This window comes from Bos mutus, chromosome 10 (assembly GCF_027580195.1).
Source record: "Bos mutus isolate GX-2022 chromosome 10, NWIPB_WYAK_1.1, whole genome shotgun sequence".
In the NCBI taxonomy this organism is placed as follows: domain Eukaryota; kingdom Metazoa; phylum Chordata; class Mammalia; order Artiodactyla; family Bovidae; genus Bos; species Bos mutus.
In genome coordinates this window covers 9,135,321-9,152,260 of record NC_091626.1, presented here as the reverse complement: position 1 = coordinate 9,152,260, position 16,940 = coordinate 9,135,321, and the positions used below count along the sequence as shown (strand labels likewise).

At 47.8% G+C, this 16,940-nt stretch overlaps 1 protein-coding gene across 4 annotated transcripts in view; it reads left to right on the top strand.

The window, feature by feature from the left end:
- The window catches only part of LHFPL2 (LHFPL tetraspan subfamily member 2), a 174,459-nt gene that overhangs the window by 111,921 nt on the left and 45,598 nt on the right, over positions 1 to 16,940 (top strand). The window contains exon 1 of one of the 4 annotated variants that reach the window (XM_005899717.2): positions 11,435 to 11,667. The exons of the other annotated variants lie outside the window; for them this stretch is intronic. The gene's annotated coding sequence lies outside the window, so the exon portion shown is untranslated. Of the gene's footprint in view, positions 1 to 11,434; positions 11,668 to 16,940 lie in introns of those variants that run through there. 4 annotated transcript variants of the gene reach the window in all.

Genomic DNA, 16,940 nt, shown 5'->3' with positions numbered 1-16,940 from the left:
GGAGCTTGTTGTCCAGGGCTGCTATGAAAACAGTGAATTTGGGAGTGGCTTTAATGTGCCACTTAGGAGTCAAGGCTGGTTATGTAGCAGCACCAGCCGCAGCAGTGGACGTCTGAATAAGTGCCATGACCACAGGTGCCAGGAATGATCCCAGGCACCTCTGTTTCCTCCCCATCTTAAGGAGACTAAAAATGGCCAGGGCGGTTCTCTTCCCAGCCAGTTCCCACTGGTGACCACCAGGCCCTCCGCCTCCTACACGCTGTGAGAGGCCACTGTGGTTCCTGAAAAGAATGGCTGAGGCCAAGGTCTGTGGCCTGTTGTGACTGATATTTTAGAACTGAAAAGAGGAACTTGCATGGGAGCTTGCATTGCTTTTGGAAGGACACATGTTTCTTCCATCAGTTTTGCTGCGTTGGCAGACAGAATGTTGCAAACTCAGAGATCATCGCCAGTCCCTTTTTAAGGAAACAAACAAGACCATGACCCAATTCAATCCCTTTTCATTTATCTTACAGTGTATGGCTCAAACATTACCAAAGAAAGCTGGACGGGCTCCACTTCATAGTTCAGTTAACATGAAACATGTCTCTTAGCACACAGGGGGTGGTTATGGATGGGCATGGTGTCTATTATGTTCGCTGTGTGCTTAGCACTTCGCTGGTGCAAAACAAATGCCGAGAAAGGTCTGTTTTTCCTGAAACAAGGACATTGTTGTGTATGGATATATGTGTAGGTGTATGTACCTTTAAAAGCACCTTCTGTTTGCCACACAGTGTGCTAATCCCTTTAGAGGCCACGTCGTTTCTCTATGTACAACATGGAGAGAGCCTTAAATGCTGAGCTGTGTGGTCCTCACCAAGTGCGGTGGAAGATCAGAGCCCGGAGAGCTTTGCGTGGGTTGGGATGGAGTTTTAAAATATACCTTATTAACTTCAAAGGCAGACATATGGAAATGCGAATAACTTTTTCAAAAAGCAAAATGTTTGGCTGGTGTGTGTAGAAGCTGTGAGTGGGGGTGCGGAAAGTGCTGGGCGTGGCCGTGTGGTTTTAGGGCTCCATCCCACAGGCCCACATCCTCTGCACCTGATGTGGGCCGCCTGTCCCAACGCCAACCCCCAGGGGCTGCAGCCCCTCCTTTCCTCCCCTAGGTGTCGCTGCAGAGGGTGCAGAAGCTGACCTTGCTCTGGGGAGTGGGATGGTCAGAGGTGGTGGCGGTGGTGTTTCGTCGCTCAGCCGTGTCCGACTCTTTGCAATCCCAGGTACTGCAGCCTGCCAGGCTCCTCTGTCCATGGGATTTCTCAGAGAATACTGGAGTGGGTTGCCATTTCTTACTTCAGGGGATCTTCCAACCCAGGGCTGGAACCCACATCTCCTGTCTCCTGCAGGCCGGTTCTTTACTGCTGAGCGGTGTTGGGTCAGCAAATCTTTGTTGAGCACCAACTATATATAATGAAGAGGAATAGCCACTTTTATTAAGTGCTTTGGTATGCAGAGTCCTGTATGAAGCCTTGTGCATACAAATGTTAACTTCCCACAGTAACTCAGTGGAGTGCTGAGTTAAGTGCTCCTCAGTTCAGGCGAGAGAGTGCCTTGCCTAGAGTCATCACACTGCCACTGAATGGCAGAGCTAGCCTTTGGACTAGGTTACAGACAGGATTGTGTCTCCTGGTGAGATGGTGCCGGGCACCAAACAACGCAGGATTTGTGGAGTGTGGTCACAGACCTCAGCAATCTGTGGATCGTGAACAGGAACCGTGTGAAAATCACACTGCACGTGCCCCTCCCCCAAGCATATGGAGAAGGGGAAACTGTGTCAACACAGGGATCATATGAAGAAAGGGAAATACGGAAAAGGGCGAACTGCCAATGCAGGTGCGGTGGCTTACCTTCAGAATTAGTACAGAGAGTTCAATGTGAAGGTAGGCGCCATGGGCAATGGTTCTTGTTGATTTTGGAAACATAGTCACACAGTCAGGTAGGCAGCTGAAGGAGTAAAACAGGCTGCTGTACCATGAGGCAATATGGACTGGTAGAGACTGGGGGAAATTGGAGAATCTATGGAGAAGGAAATGGCAACCCACTCCAGTGTTCTTGCCTGGAGAATCCCAGGGACAGAGGAGCCAAGTGGGCTGCCGTCTATGGGGTCGCACAGAGTCGGACACGACTGAAATGACTTAGCAGCAGCAGCTGCAGCAGCATGCCCTGTCTAAAGAGAACAGCCACTACCCCACTCCAGTGATCTGTCATGTGGAAATGTAAGTCCAATATTGCCAGTGTACTGATCTTCTCCCCTGAAAGAAAAGCCAAAAATTTGAATTTTCACATTGTCTTTCAATTTTGAATGTTTGCTGCTAATTTTTAAACATTTAATGGTCAGCTGTTGTATGTAAGCCTCCAGTTTTTGAACTCTCTGAAAGAAGAGGAATAGAAGTGGGGGTGTGGAGGTTGGGAGTCCCAAGTCAGCAGACCAGGAGTAGCAAGTACATCTCACCTCAGGTCCACCTGGCCCCAGTGTTTCTCACACTTCAGTGTGCATGCGAGCCCCTAGGGTCCTGGTCAAGTGTGCATCCTGGCTCAGGAATTTGGGAGTGCGGGGGGAAGTCTGTTGAAAAGATTCTGGGCTTAGTGGGGAAAGGCGCTGTGATAAATTAATGCCTTCTACTCTGAGCAAAGGAAAGGGAAATGACTTGACATACTTTCCATCCTTGTAGTACAGCAAGGTGATAAAGTCAGTTGTGTGTTTCTGGTCATTTCCAGGGTTCCCCTAAAAAGTCAGAATTTGAGAACACAGCTCGGTCAGAAGCTTTTGAATTTTACACCCTTCCTTACTTGTAACACAGTCCTCCATGTAAGAACTTGGATTCGTCTCTCTGTCTTCTGGGAAACTGGGATAAGACTATCAGACTTGCAACTTGGGTGGGATAAAAAGAGACTTAACTGATTGGCCCTCCCTTCCTTGTGCTGTATTTTGAGGATAAAAGCTATGTCTTGCATATGTTGGTGTTCTGTTACTTCCACATGGCCTTGGCGTCCCTTCAGCATGGGGTCCGTAGTGGGAGGAAAGGGTGGGTGCCGAGGAAATTGCTTTGAGCAGAAATCATCTTGTTTCCATTCACTTAGAGCTGTTCTTGGAGCCCTCCTCAGGTCCCCTGCCTGTGTTCAGTGCCCTTGGAATTGCATGCCAGGAAACAAGATGCTCTTTCTAATTGGGCAAGTGGGAGGAGAGGGACTGGGTGAGCCAGGATGGGCTGGCAGTTGACACCTAAAAATAGATCTTTTTCCTCATGAATAAACATGTTTGGGGGGCAAAATGCCGTGCACATTTCTAGCCATCCCAGACAGGTCAGCAAAGGAGGCCAACAGGGCCAAGGTACAGCCAGGTGGATGGAATGCCAGAATGAGGTTGCCATGACAACAGGGCCCCTTGGAGAAAGCTTCAGGGGCCTCCAGGGAGTGGAGGCCGACCTCAGATCTGAAGCCCAAGTGTATGTGCCAGTAGGATGGGAGAGTGTGAGGGGTGGGAGGGGAGAGGGCTTGGCCAGCGCATCTTAAGACTTTCCGCCTGTGAATGTCAACATGGATTCTGATTCAGCACTTCTGGCTGGGGTCTGAGGTTCCTCAGGTCTAACACGCTCCCAAGGGCTGCTGAGGATGCTGGTCCAGGGAGCACACTTTGCGGGGCAGAGGGTTCAGGTCCACCGTGGTCTTCAGGACTCTGAGGCAGGGCGAAGGCACACAGGCAGGGGAGTTACCCCACTCCATTTGTATCATCTTGAGTTTGGCCTGAGCTAAAAAAAAATGGCAAGTGCTTTGACAGCTGTTTCTCATCATACTGAGATGTTTTCCTTGCCTGGTGATGGTGGTGACACTTTAGAGTAACAACAAAATTGAGTGTTGTGTATTATAATTTTGCTGGTTGAAATGCATATGGTTGGGCAGACTCTAAATATTGTCTATGTAACAGTTCAGTAAAATGCAGCCTGTGTTAGTTGATGTATAACTGAGGCTCTTCTGAAATAATGGAGCAGATTTTAGCAACATTTTTAGAGCCAAAGAAGAGCTCAGGCATTAGATCTGGGAGATGAAAAGTCATTTTGATAATTTAAAAACTTGGATGAGAATGTAGGTCACTTGCCCTGTGCAGAGGAACACAGCCATTCCTTGAGAGGCCGGGGTCCTTATCCCATCTCTCGAACAAGTGTTGATGGTTGTGTCTGGAAGTGGTGGCTCTATCTGTTAGCAAGACCATGGCCAAGTTGTGCCTGAATAATAAGTAGCATCCTTCCCCGCACCCTGTGTGTGTTGGTCCCATATCCTCTCAGTCTTCAAGCGGTCCAGTTTTCTCCCCTTGCCTGTTTTCAGGCTATGACATGAGTCTGTTGTTGGCATGGGCTCCTCACGAACTGTAGCAAAGTCTGGCTGTGGAAGCCGTGACGGGGTGACCTTCATAGAAGGAAGCCCAGCAAGCGCCCTCTTCACAGGTCTTTTGATCCACTCCCGCTTCCCTCATGGGAGGATGCTGAAGTCCCTTCCCAGGGTATCAGCAGTCTGTCTGATTACTACAACTCTGAGACTGCAGGGCTCCAGCTTTGATCTTGCTGTGTTCCAGAGATGATTATCTCTCTGTGTCAGGATGCAGAACCTGTTGTCTTGGGGAAATGCTATGATTGGGCCCACCAGAGGAGCTGATAGCCTGCCTGCCCCTGGGGGTGGAGTCCAGGGGGCAGTAGCCACGATGTGTCTGTGGTGACCCACAGACACCCCCAGCCAGGCTTGGCAGGGGAGCCAGGGCTCGGCCTTCCCACTTCCTGCGTGGGGGCCCCAGGCTGGATGGCCTAGGCAGGCGGGGCTGTGGGCTGGCAGCGGGGTGGACGGGCACGAGCTCTGTGCGTGATTTCCTCTCCTGATCCCTCAGGTTCCCGTGGCTCTGGGCAGCTCTGGTGGGCACCCAGGCCTTTGTGCGTCTCCAGTCCCTCCCCACCAGTCCTGCCGGCCGCTGTAGACAGTCCCCACCACGCTTTTGGGAACATGAGACTTGCAGGAGCAGGGACTGAGTTGGGGTCTCAGCACCAGAGGGGTCCAGAGCGGGCTTTCTGAGGGTCATCTTCACCTCAGTTCCCCCCACTGTGATGTGCTCAGGGTGTGAGTTAAGTGGGAGGCCAGGCTCCGTGCACGTGGGCACCGACTGTCCCACTCCAGCTCAGGACCGTCTCTGTGATTCCTCGGCAGAACTGCCTTCTCTGGGACCCCATGCTTTCATGTCTGACCCTCTGCTGTGTCCCAGGACTCAGAAGAAGCTGCGTTTCTCTTTGTGGGATACGGAGAACTATCATGTAATGGGACGGGGTGGGGGAACAGTCCTGGGGCCCTAGAAAAATGTGTTGCTTTTTCTTTCCCTTTCACTCCGATGAAGTTGATGGCTTTTCTTCCTACATTCCAGCACACTTGTTCAACTTGAAACAAAATGCCATGAAAGCTTTTAAGTTTTTGCCATGAACTTACAGTACAGGGTGAAAAATAATATTCTGAGATTTGAAAAGCTTAAGTTGAGGCGGCTGTGTGATTTTGGCAGTGTTTCCTTACATGAACTCCCTGCACCTCATCTCAGCCCCTACCTCCCCCGTCACGGGTTGGCAGAAACGGCAAGTTTTGCCGGAGTGGAGGGGCGTGGCCAAGGCCTACTTGGGCAGAGGGGGGCCTGGGGCCCAAGCTGAGGCCCTACGGATCTGCACCCGTTTTAGTAACATGGGAAGTAGGGAAGATGGACCCTACATCTGGTTCTGCCTTTGTGTTCCTATTTTTCTTTGAATCCAAAGGATGGCCGGGAAAGAACAGCCAGCAGTCACACCGTGTGTGAGTCAGTACCGGGGGGATGGGTGAGGAGTGGGACGGGGAATCACTGAGTCATGGGCACTGCAGCTGCGAGAGTCCTCCCCCCACAACAGCTCCTTCGTAACCGCCTCACTTATGGAGGCGCCACAGAGGCCCTGGAAGAGCAGAGGACCCGCCCAGGGACACACCTGACCGGGGACAGGTGCTGGAAGAGGAGCAGACTCCCGACTCACAGTCCAGTGCTCCAGCGTGATTCCCAGGATCCGCTCACTTGCCCGTTTGGCCTGCATCCCCGAGCACGCTGCTGGGTCCAGACCTGGGCCGCTGCCCTTGCCTGTTTTCCCAGCCTCTGACCCCCAGAGAGCCTCTCTTCTTTCCCTCCAGGAGGGTCTGCAGGGTAACATGAAGACAGGGCTCTGGTGCCCAGAGAGGCCCCACTGGGACCCTCTGGGGCAGACTGCCCAGCGTCCTTGTCCTGCCCTCCTCTCCCTCCACCAGCATCCAGCGTCAGGCGGTGGTTTGGCTGCAGCCGCCCAGCTTCTGCCTCCTAGGATGCCTCCGAGCAGTGCCGGGTACTGCTCCCCCGCACTGAGGCTGGGTGAGGAGCAGCCCCGCCAAGGCTCACAGTGGGAGCTGTGGGGTCTGCACCCCCGCCAGGCTGCGCCTGTCTTGGGGCCTCCACTCTTTTCTTGATTTAAGAGCTTCTCTGGCCTTTTTTCCCCTTCCTTTCTTTCTTAGAACAATGGCTTAAAATCTAAGGCAGTGACTGCAGGTTTGGAAGGGAATGGTGGACCTGGGGCTTAAAAAATTTAATAAAACAGCCTTAGTTCTGGGAATGAAAAGAAACAATTTAAGGTGTTGATAAATGCTTGGCAGAGTTCTTTTCCTCTTTTCAGAGCTGATCCTGCAGATTAGGGTTTTGGCACATGGCTTATTACTTAACAACCCATACAAGCAGAGAGAAATGTAAATGATGCTGTTCTTTTCTTTTCTTCTGCTGAAAAGGGGGCTCTGACCTTGGAATACGAGCCTTTAGTTTAAGCACTGACATCTTTCCAGCCAGAGTGGGCTTTTTCCTCTTATTTCCTTTGTTGGAGGAGATTGAAAAGTTAACGCTTTTACTTACCTTTCCCAGGGTGTCCCACACCTCCCAGCTCCCACACTCTCATAATGTTAACAGTACATTTACAAACTAATACTTGTATTGTTCATTCTGATTTATTCTCATATACATTTTTCACATGTCTTCTAAGAAATGTCACAGGCCAACACTTCGTTCATTTGGTTTGAATTACTGTTGTACCTAATGGGACAAAGCTTCATTTGTTTAAAAATTATTCAATAGTTAAGATTTAATGGTCAGTGTAAATGTGTGTGTCCAATCACTCATGTCCGACTCTTTGCTACCCCATGGACTGTAGCTCGCCAGGCTCCTCTGTCCATGGAACTTTCCAGGCAAGGATACTGGGGCAGGTTGCCATTTCCTTCTCCAGGGGACCTTCCCAATCCAGGAATCGAACCTGCATCTCTTGCATTGGCAGGAGAATTCTTTGCCACTGAGCCACCAGGGAAGCCAGTTAATGGTCAGTGCGCCCCAGGATATCTTCATATACAAACATGCCTCTTGTGGGGGACTGTGAAAGAAGTCTTCTCAAACCTTGGTTTTTGAAAGGGTGAACTGCACTGAGTTAGACCTAAGTTAATTTTCCCTGCAGTTGACTGGTGAATGCCTGAACATCCAAGGAAGGACAGAATTCGTCTCCTGAACCCCGTTGGTAAGGGTGTATGTGGCCTCAGCGAAGGAGAGAACAGATGAGCCTCTGAAGTCAGTTGAGGTGAGGCCCAGTCTGCACAGCGCTGGGTCTGCACCGAAACAGGGCTTGCTTGGCACCCTTGGCCTCACTCAGCGTGTCTGCTTGTCGGCGCGCAGCAAGCAAGTCTGCTGCCATCCTGCTCACGACCAGGGGAAATACTACTGGTCCACGTCTTTCCCTGAACATTTGCCTCTGTAATTACTTGGAAAACCAGTGAAATGGACCTCCCATAGTAAACTGACCCTAGAGTCATTTGGATGGAAACACTGGTGTTTTGGTTAAAAAGATGCAAAGAGAGAGATCTGACTGAGGTGGTGGTGGTACCTCCCAAAACAACCTCTTCTAACTGGTTTTCTCATTGGGTTTAGTTGTTTTGTTTAGTTTTTTTTTTTTTTCTATGTATTCCTAGTGTAACTGAACTTGTAACAACATGGGCTTGAGCTGCGTGGGTCCACTTGAACTGTGTGTGGATGTTTTTCAGTAGTAAGTACTATAGTATGGCAGAATCCCCAGCAGGTCGAATCCTCAGATGTGGAGGGACCGTGGATACAAAGGGCTGACTTTAACACAGGTTAACCCCTGTGTGGTTCAAGGGTTGAGAACTGCACTCGTCGGTTAGCTGAGACACACTAGATGCTTTAATCCAAGAACTTTGCTGTTTTCAGGTGAAAAGCAGGTCCTGAGACAGGTGGGTCAGATATTGTGTGTGTGTGTGTGTGTGTGTGTGTGTGTGTGCGTGCGTGCGCGCGCTTTGTGCTCAGTTGTGTCTGACTCTTTTGCAACCCACTGAACTGTAACTGGGCTCCTCTGTCCATGGGGTGCTGCAGGCAAGAATACTGGAGTGGGTTGCCATTTCCTCCTCCAGGGACTCTTCCCAACCCAGGGATTAAACCCACTTCTGTGTCTCCTGCGTTGCAGGAGGATTCTTTACCCGCTAAGCCATCAGATGTTAGCTTCATGATGCTGTCCGGGACCCAGGCTCCCCCTGCTCCGCTTTCTCTAGCGCACCACTGTTCATTCTTGAAGTCCCCATCCAGAGCCTTGCTGGTCACATCCCCCAGCCGGAGAGGAACCTGTGCCAAAGCTGAGTCAGGTCCTTTGTTTTTTTCAGGGTTTTTTTTGGTTTTGGTTTCTTCAGGTTTTTTGTGGGGTTTTTTTGAGGTATAATTAACAGGTGAAGTTCTAATAATATATTTAAGGTTGCAGTGTGACGATTTCATATACATTTTTCATTGTGAAAGGATGCTCACTATTAACACATTCATCACCTCACAAAGTTTTTGTTTTGCCTTTGTTGGGGGTTTTAAAAATGTTTTTGATAAGAGAGCCAGATCCATTTTAATACCTTTTCCAGAAAATATTCCCCATTTTGTCCACCTAAATCTCGTTGGCCACTCCATCTGCAAAAAGAGGCTGAGAAATGTGGATTTTTTTAGCTAGGCACGTTGCCAACTCCCACCCGACCCCCATACCACCCCATAGTGTTTCTTTCAAGCGTAGGAATGAGGTGAGGCAAATTAAGCATTCTCTGTCAGCGTAAAATGTAAGGAATTACCAAAAACCTCAGTAATCAAGGAAAATGATGTCTCAATGCAATGTTATAGTACCATATTAGAGCCTGAGGCAAAAGAAAAAATCGATCATGCTGATCCAATCTTTATTTAAAATTTTTATGTTTTTTCATTTGTTGTTCAATCGCTCACTCATGTCCACCTGTTTGCGACCCCATGGACTGCAGCACGCCAGGCTTCCCTGTCCTTTACCAACTCCCGGAGCTTGCTCAAACTCACGTCCATTGAGTTGGTGTTGTCATCCAACCATCTTGGCCTCTGTCGTCCCCTTCTCCTCCTGCCTTCAATGTTTCCTAGCATCAGGGTCTTTAATGAGTCGGCTCTTTCCATCAAGTGGCCAAAGTACTGGAGCTTCAGCATCAGTCCTTCCAATGAATACTCAGGACTGATCTCCTTTAGAATGGACTGGTTGGATCTCCTTGCAGTCCAAGGGACTCTCAAGAGTCTTCTCCAACACCTCAGTTCAAAAGCATCAATTCTTTGGCTCTCAGCCTTCTTTATCACATCCATACAATGTTTTACATTATTGCTTATTAAAATATTCATCAAGATTAATAAGTTTTTTGGCATCCCTTTTAATTTTGTGCTCAAGGCAAGCGCCTTGCTCTCCTCATCCCAGTCCCAGCCAGTGGTTTTCTTAGTGAAGAAGAAGAGAATAGATACTGGGTAGGAACCAGTCCCTGCAAGGGAGAGACCCCATTGCTCACCCATATCCTTACCTCCTTCCCCACTGCTGACGGAGTGAGTGAACTCATTTTGGGGGAGCACCGTTGGCAGGGCTGCAGGGAGCGAAATTCCCACAACCCAAGAACTGCTCACAAACCACCGCAGTCTTTTGGGAGTAGACTTATAGTAGCAACTGTATATCCCTAGGTAGAATTCTCAGATGAGTATAGATGCCATTGCTGACCAAGAATGAGTGTGTGTGATCAGAGGGGTCACTTTGGGATCCATGTGGCAATAATGACCTCATAAAGGATGGGCCCTCACCGGGAGAGAAATTAATGAAGACATCACGTCAGAGGAGAACTGTCCAGCTCCTCACTGCGTGTGTGGTCATACCTCTCAGAATGAATGAATCTGGTTCAACTTGATTTCATGTTGATATAATGCTTTCTACAAGGAGTATTGGAGAAGAGTAGCCTCCCTTGTGGCTCAGCTGGCAAAGAATCCATCTGCAATGTGGGATAGCTGGGTTCGATCCCCGGGTTGGAAAGATCCCCTGGAGGAGGAAAATGGCAACCCACTCCAGTATTCTGGCCTGGAAAGTCCTATAGACAGGGGAGCCTGGTGGGCTACAGTCCATGGGGTCACAAAGAGTCGGACACAACTGAACGACTAACACTACTACAGCTGCTACTAGCCTAAGGTCACAGTTGGCCATAGGTCGACTCCGCGATGTGGAACCCTGGATACAGAGGGACTGAGGTCATGGAGGTTCAGCTACAAGTTACACTTGGATTTTCTGACTGTGCAGAGGAAAACCTCCTGTGTTGTTGAAGTGGAAACTGTAATTTGATTATTGGTCTAGAATTTTAAAAATAATTTTAAACAATCATCTAGAATTTCAGAGAAACTCATTTTAAATTTCATGACAAAATCATTTGTAGTTTTAGAAGAGTTCTACTGATGGTATTTAGTTATGAATTGGAGTGCCCTTGAATACGTATATCAAAAATAAAATGTCTAATAAAAATAAAAGCCATAAGTGGATCTTATAGCTTAATGTGATATAGTCAGGAAAAATACCATGATAATCTCCCTTTTTGGTAATGCCTCTGCCTTAGACAAAATGGCATGCAAACCATCTACTGTATGGGGATTGAAACTACTTTATTTCTTTCCCCCTTTCTTCTTCTAGCTTCCAGAAACTTCAGGTAGGTTTTTAAAAATTATTTTTACAAATTGTTAAATGAATCAGTACCTAAAACAGACAAGTGCTTTTGGAAGTGTTGCTGCATTCACAGGACTGATTTTTACAGGGATATTAAAACATTTTGTGGCTATGATTCATACCCTGATGCTCATATAAATTCTTGCATTGCAGAAATTCGTGATTCAGTCTGTCAGATGATTTCCCTTCTTGAGACTGTAGTATTGTGAAAATTCAGCAATTTGTTTCACAAATCCTTTCATCTGCCTCCTTGTGTAATACTTTCTGTTTTTAAAGCTGTGAGCATTTTATCACCCAGCCCCACACCAGCCTTGCTGCATGGCCTGGCTCCATCCTACACTAAGCCCTGTTGCCCGCAGACTGTAAAACACTTTTCAGAGGCGCTCTGTGGCATCACGCTTCAGGGAAAGTACTCTACTTTGTCAGTTCTTTTCAACCTTTCACAGGAATGCTGTGACAGTGAAATGAAGACATCAGGAAATGTACTTTTTAGTTCTTAAGAAGACACCTGCTGTAGGATTCCAGGTGTTGGCAAAGGCAAACAGTTAATTTTAAGGTATGAAGGGGTTGTCTTTGATATGACTCTGCCAATTAACATTTGGTTGTCTGTGTCCAGTTGAAGAATGAATTGCTAAAACACAATTTTTCAAATTTTGTTAGCATTGGACTGGTTAATTTAGAAGTATCTTTGTTGTTAGTATCTATTAGCTCTTTCGAATGTGAACACTGTGTCTTGGATCTTGGAGGGGATGCTCTGTATTTATTGATTCGATTAAATGGCCCATGCCACAGTTTCCCTTCCATGAAGCAGGATCCTAGTGCTTACCTAAAAGCTGAGGGAGGAAGTTGAGCTGCAGTGCATGCATGGTCCCTGATTAGCCCTGCAACTGCTGCTTTATAAAGCCCACGAACGGCACCATGACTCTGAGTTAGTGCTGCCTGAACATGTTCTGCACCAAATACACAAACATGGCTGTGAGTTGCAAAGAATGTGGTAAAGAACGGCGAGAGCAGGAAGTAGGGAGCTTGCAAGCCGGGCTGAGTTAGGACCATTGTATCTATTTTGTACTCAGAGAGCCACAGCAGATACAGTTCTGAGGCTGAATGCCTACTTGAAAAAATGTACGGGGTTAAACATGTCCGGATTTTCTGTTTCTGGGAGCACAGTTATACTAAAGAGCCACCCAACTGCAGACAGATGGTGGTGTTTCAGAGATCAGTTGTAATCGTAAAAGGTCCTGGCAGCTGTCAGGTTCAAAAAATAAAGAAAGAGGGTTATCAGAACTGAAAAACAAGAGAAATGGAAAGCAGAGATTGATGATGCTGGGTGTTGCAGTTCCTATCCATGCTTCCTGTCTTCAGGACTTGGGACGGGAAATGTTGGTGACACTTCACATTCTCTTCCACGCAGTTCAACCAGTATCATGGATCTGAATAAATAAAGCTGGCGGGTGGGGGCGGGGGAGGTAGATGGAGTGATATAGATGATTTTTCCATTTGAATGACATTGGTCAATTTCTCTTTTGATGAGACTAAAAACTGTTGCAATAATGAAATTCAAAATTTTTACCACCTTTTTTCTTTCCTTTCTATGTGATTGAACTAAAATCTAAAATCCTTCATTCCTCGGCACTACTGAGAAGTACAGTGAGGCTGGCCATCTTTACTAATTTTTAGGCAGAGGACTTTTTGTATCAAATTTGGGAACACAAAAGGGGTGAGGTAAAAATCATGTGATGGTAAGCTGATCCAAATTTTGATCCTTTTTGAATTAAAAAGTGTCCTTAGCATGGAGAGTGGACTCTAGCTCCTGGAAGGCAGTCAGAAAGTCACGTTGCCATTTGTCAGCCTTCCTCATGGCTGAGCTCTCCTGGACTTCTCTTTTGAACTTTCAAAAAATCTCCTCAGCATTAAGAGCTTCCCTGAAGCTGGATCTTGAGCATCTTGCATCCTGATTTCCAGACAGAACTGAGTTAAAAACATAGTAACTGACTCCGTTTGTTTTTCTGTCTCCAAGGTGTTGGGCCCCACGTTCCTCCTCCCAGCCCCAGCGGGAGAGGAACACTTCGTTCCTCACTGACAGGAACGAGCTCTGGAAACCTGACCAAATGTTGGCTGGGGAAGCCCAGTTCCCCCTCAAGCAGGACTAAATGTTTCCCAAATTAATTCTGACAAAGTGAGTTTAGAGTCGACTTTCTGGAGTTTCTCAAAATGATTTAGGGTATTTTAAGTCAACTCTGTGTTGGCTCTTTTTCCAGTGTCTAAGCCCTACTACCTGTTGGGGGCTTCATTAGCGTCAAATACTTTTCTTTCTAAGCTATGCCGTGGGAGTTTTTATCATGTAAAAATGTCCCTGGAATGTAAATGCCCTATGATGTCTTTGGTTTGATGTTGGGGTCAAATGCAGGCCGCTGTGTGACCTTCCTTCTGGAAAGAATGGAGGCTTGTTTTGCCTCGCTCATTTGGTTCTCAGCGTGCATTCAACCAGCAACAACACAATAGTGTATAGGGCTAAAGATCACTTGCCTCCATGGGGTTTTTGGGTGGACAAGACTTGGGATCAGAAGATTCTAGATGTGTGGGCGCGTGGTCTTGTGTTGATGTGTGTAGCCTTCAACGCTGGGCACAAGCCTACTACTATTCTGGGTTATTTATTTCACTTTAATGAGCAAAGAAAAATATGGTGCACTTGAATGACATAATAATAGACAACTGCATGTTCTTGAGTTGTAAGTAAATCATGGTCAGAAAAAGACAGTGAAGAGGATGTCTCACTAAATATTTCCAGGCTTTGTCTCACAAAGGCTTGGTGGTGTTTTAGAGTGGCTAATTAGGAGATAGATCCAATTTCGTGCTGCCTTCTCTGTGACTCAGATGACCGTTGGAAACAGCTTATTTCAGACTTCGGCTGCCGGATACAGTCACTGGCTATTTCCAAACCCAAGATGTTTGGATGCTGATTGAGTCACAGTGTTTGCGTTCTGACTGTTCCATCAAACCCAGGCCGCGTGGGAAGCACCGATGACACGGGCTGGGTTGGAGAGGCGACAGTCTGTTCCTGGCCGCAGAGGGGAGGCAGCCCGGGGCTGAGGGGGCTGCTGTCCCAGTGGCGCTGTTCTCGCCCAGCAGCGTGAGGTCTGCCTGTCCCACTGAGGGGGCCAGGGCACAGTCTAAGCCCTCCTCTCAAGGGCAGGGGCCTCAGGGCAGCCCTGGGGCACTGCTACCTTTCTCAGGAGGCTTGGTGGCATTGCCAGAATGAGCTGAACAACAGCTTCTGGCAGAGAACAAGGCTCCAGTGCTTGCCTCTCCCCACTTCTTCAGCATCTGCTCCTGTTACTTTGCCTTGCTGCTTCAACTTAGGGCTGTCTCTCCCCTCCCAGTGACCAGCTGTCACTATTTAGGTGCTCACCAGCTCTTACCATGGGACACCCCCACCCCCCGACCCCCCGCCCCAGATTCAGCATCGTTTGTGGCCTAAGTTGGTTTTTAAAGGTGTGACTTTTTACCTTTCCCTCTTTGTGTCAGAATGTTTCCCTTTGGTCTATAGCTATTTTTTCATTTCTTTTCTTTTCCCTTGATACCTACCCCCCTTTCGTCCCCACAGGGATTAAAGCAACTGGATTTCCATCAAGGTTAGTATCGTGCTGGTTGTGTTCCTAACGTTCTAGCCCTAAGTGCCCTTGGAAAGACTTCAGATGTGGGCAGTTTGTTCTTACCCGATTGTCAAATGACCTGCTCCGTTCTGTCTTCCAAGGTCAAGGGAGTACAACTCTCGTTTTTAACAGTATCATTGCTGCCATTTCCTAAAAGCTTATTGTGTGTCAGGCTCTGTGCCAAGTATTTAATATTTACTTTCCATTTAATCTTCATATCAATCTTATGAAGTAGATAGTGTCAACTTTTAAAAAATGCACAATGTGAGAGTTTCAAGTTAAATTTTATTTGGGGCAGAATGAGGACTGCAGCCTGGGAGACAGCACCTCAGAGAGCTGAGAGACTGCTCCAAAGAGGCAGAGGGAAAGGTCGGTATATAAATTATTCTGGTAAAGCGGGGAGTACATGCAATCAAGCACGTTTTGTGAAGCTTCTGCTAGTCACAAGAAACAGTCATCACCACGAAGGATTTTAGTGCTTCTCTAGATATGAGGAGATACAAGAATTGGGCTCATAAAGTCAGCTCCCGAGAATATGCAACTCTCTGAAGACCTGTCCTGCCAGTTTTCCCAGAGCACAGATGCCTCACTTCTGCTCTCCACCCTGAACTCCTTCAGGGGGTGTTGAGGTCAGCCGCTGCAGCAGCACATGACTTAATCCTTGTAGAGGTGGATGGCAAGCAACCAAGTGCTAATTTGTAGTCGACAGTCTTATTGTCTGCATTTTGCAGCTGGAGAAATTGAGGCACAGGGAAGTTGGTTATTTGCCCAGCATCATTCTGCTAGTATGTGCCATTCGCCAGGACTTGAATCTCATCTCAGTCTAGATCCTATGCCGTAACCACCTTCCAAGGCCAAATTGTCTTCCAGGTCATATGTCGGTATCTTAAGACAATCTATATTGTCCCAACCAGGAGAATGCTACTGGCATATAGTGGGAAGAGGTTAATGTGTGGGTGCTCAGGTACTCAGTCCTGTCCGACCCTTTGCAACCCCATGGACTGTAGTCGGCCAGGCTCCTCTGTCCGTGGGATTCTCCAGGCAAGAATACTGGCGTGGGTTGCCATTTCCTCCTCCTGGGCATCTTCCCAATCCAGGGATCAAACACGTGTCTCCTGTGTCTCCTGCATTGGCAGGCAGGCAGGTTCTTTACCACAGAGGCTAGGAATGCAGCTAAACACCCTCCAGCTTATAAGACAAAGAATTCTCTAGCACCAAATGTCAGAAGTGCCGAGGTTGAGAAACTCTGTTATAGATAGAGCAGACCATTTGTGTTTAACAGTTAAGGGAAACCATCCAGGTGATATTCTGAAACTTCAGTTATTTCAGGAAATATTCCTTTGCATAGTTTTAAGAACTATTTTTAAATTGCTCCATGGGTAGAAAATATATGTAACTGTTTACAGGGAGAAAAGATTTCATGGAATTCCCAACTTTTGAAGTGAGGAGGAGATCTAAGAATTCCTTTATCTCTGCTGTGATTTGGTTATTGGAATCATGCCGTTTGGTAATTCCATCAGGCGGTTTGACTTTGGTACCCACTTAGAGGTGTTATACACATAAATTCTCTGCTAGATGTCAGCAGGAAGTTTGAAAATTGTGAAATGTGGTATCCTGGCCTCGTTTGGGTCTCATGAATGGGTGAGGCTCCTGTGGTCCCACAGGCCATGTGCACAAAGACCCACAGAGCAGGAGGGGAGGGCGCCGGCTGGCGAGGCAGGGTCCGCGGGCTGCCCAAACGTTCCGTGTGGAGCAGTCCTCCCAGCCTTAATCACGGCCTCCTGTCTCTGTGTTCCAGTCACGTGCTTGGCCCCTCTGCTCAGCAGGCAAAACCAAGAGTTCCCAGTTGGAGAAGTTTAAGGTCTTCCTGTTTGTCTGATACTCCTGGCAGAGAAAACGTCCACATCTGTGCATGGTCCGCCCTTTTCCTTCCCCCAGCCCTGCTCCGCACGCCCCCAGCAGCCTCGAAGCGCTGTATTGTTCCCATTCTTCCTCATCTTGACCTTGTGCTAACTGCCTATTTATTGTAATGACTCCTCAGATAAGGTACTCCTTGGGACTTTTTTTTAGTAAATGCTTAGGGCCAGGAAATTGAGGATCTAGCTAAAATGCAGTGCACAGCATTTTGAAGTGTATCTCAGACCACAGTGAAACGGACCGGCCCCCACTCAGCTGT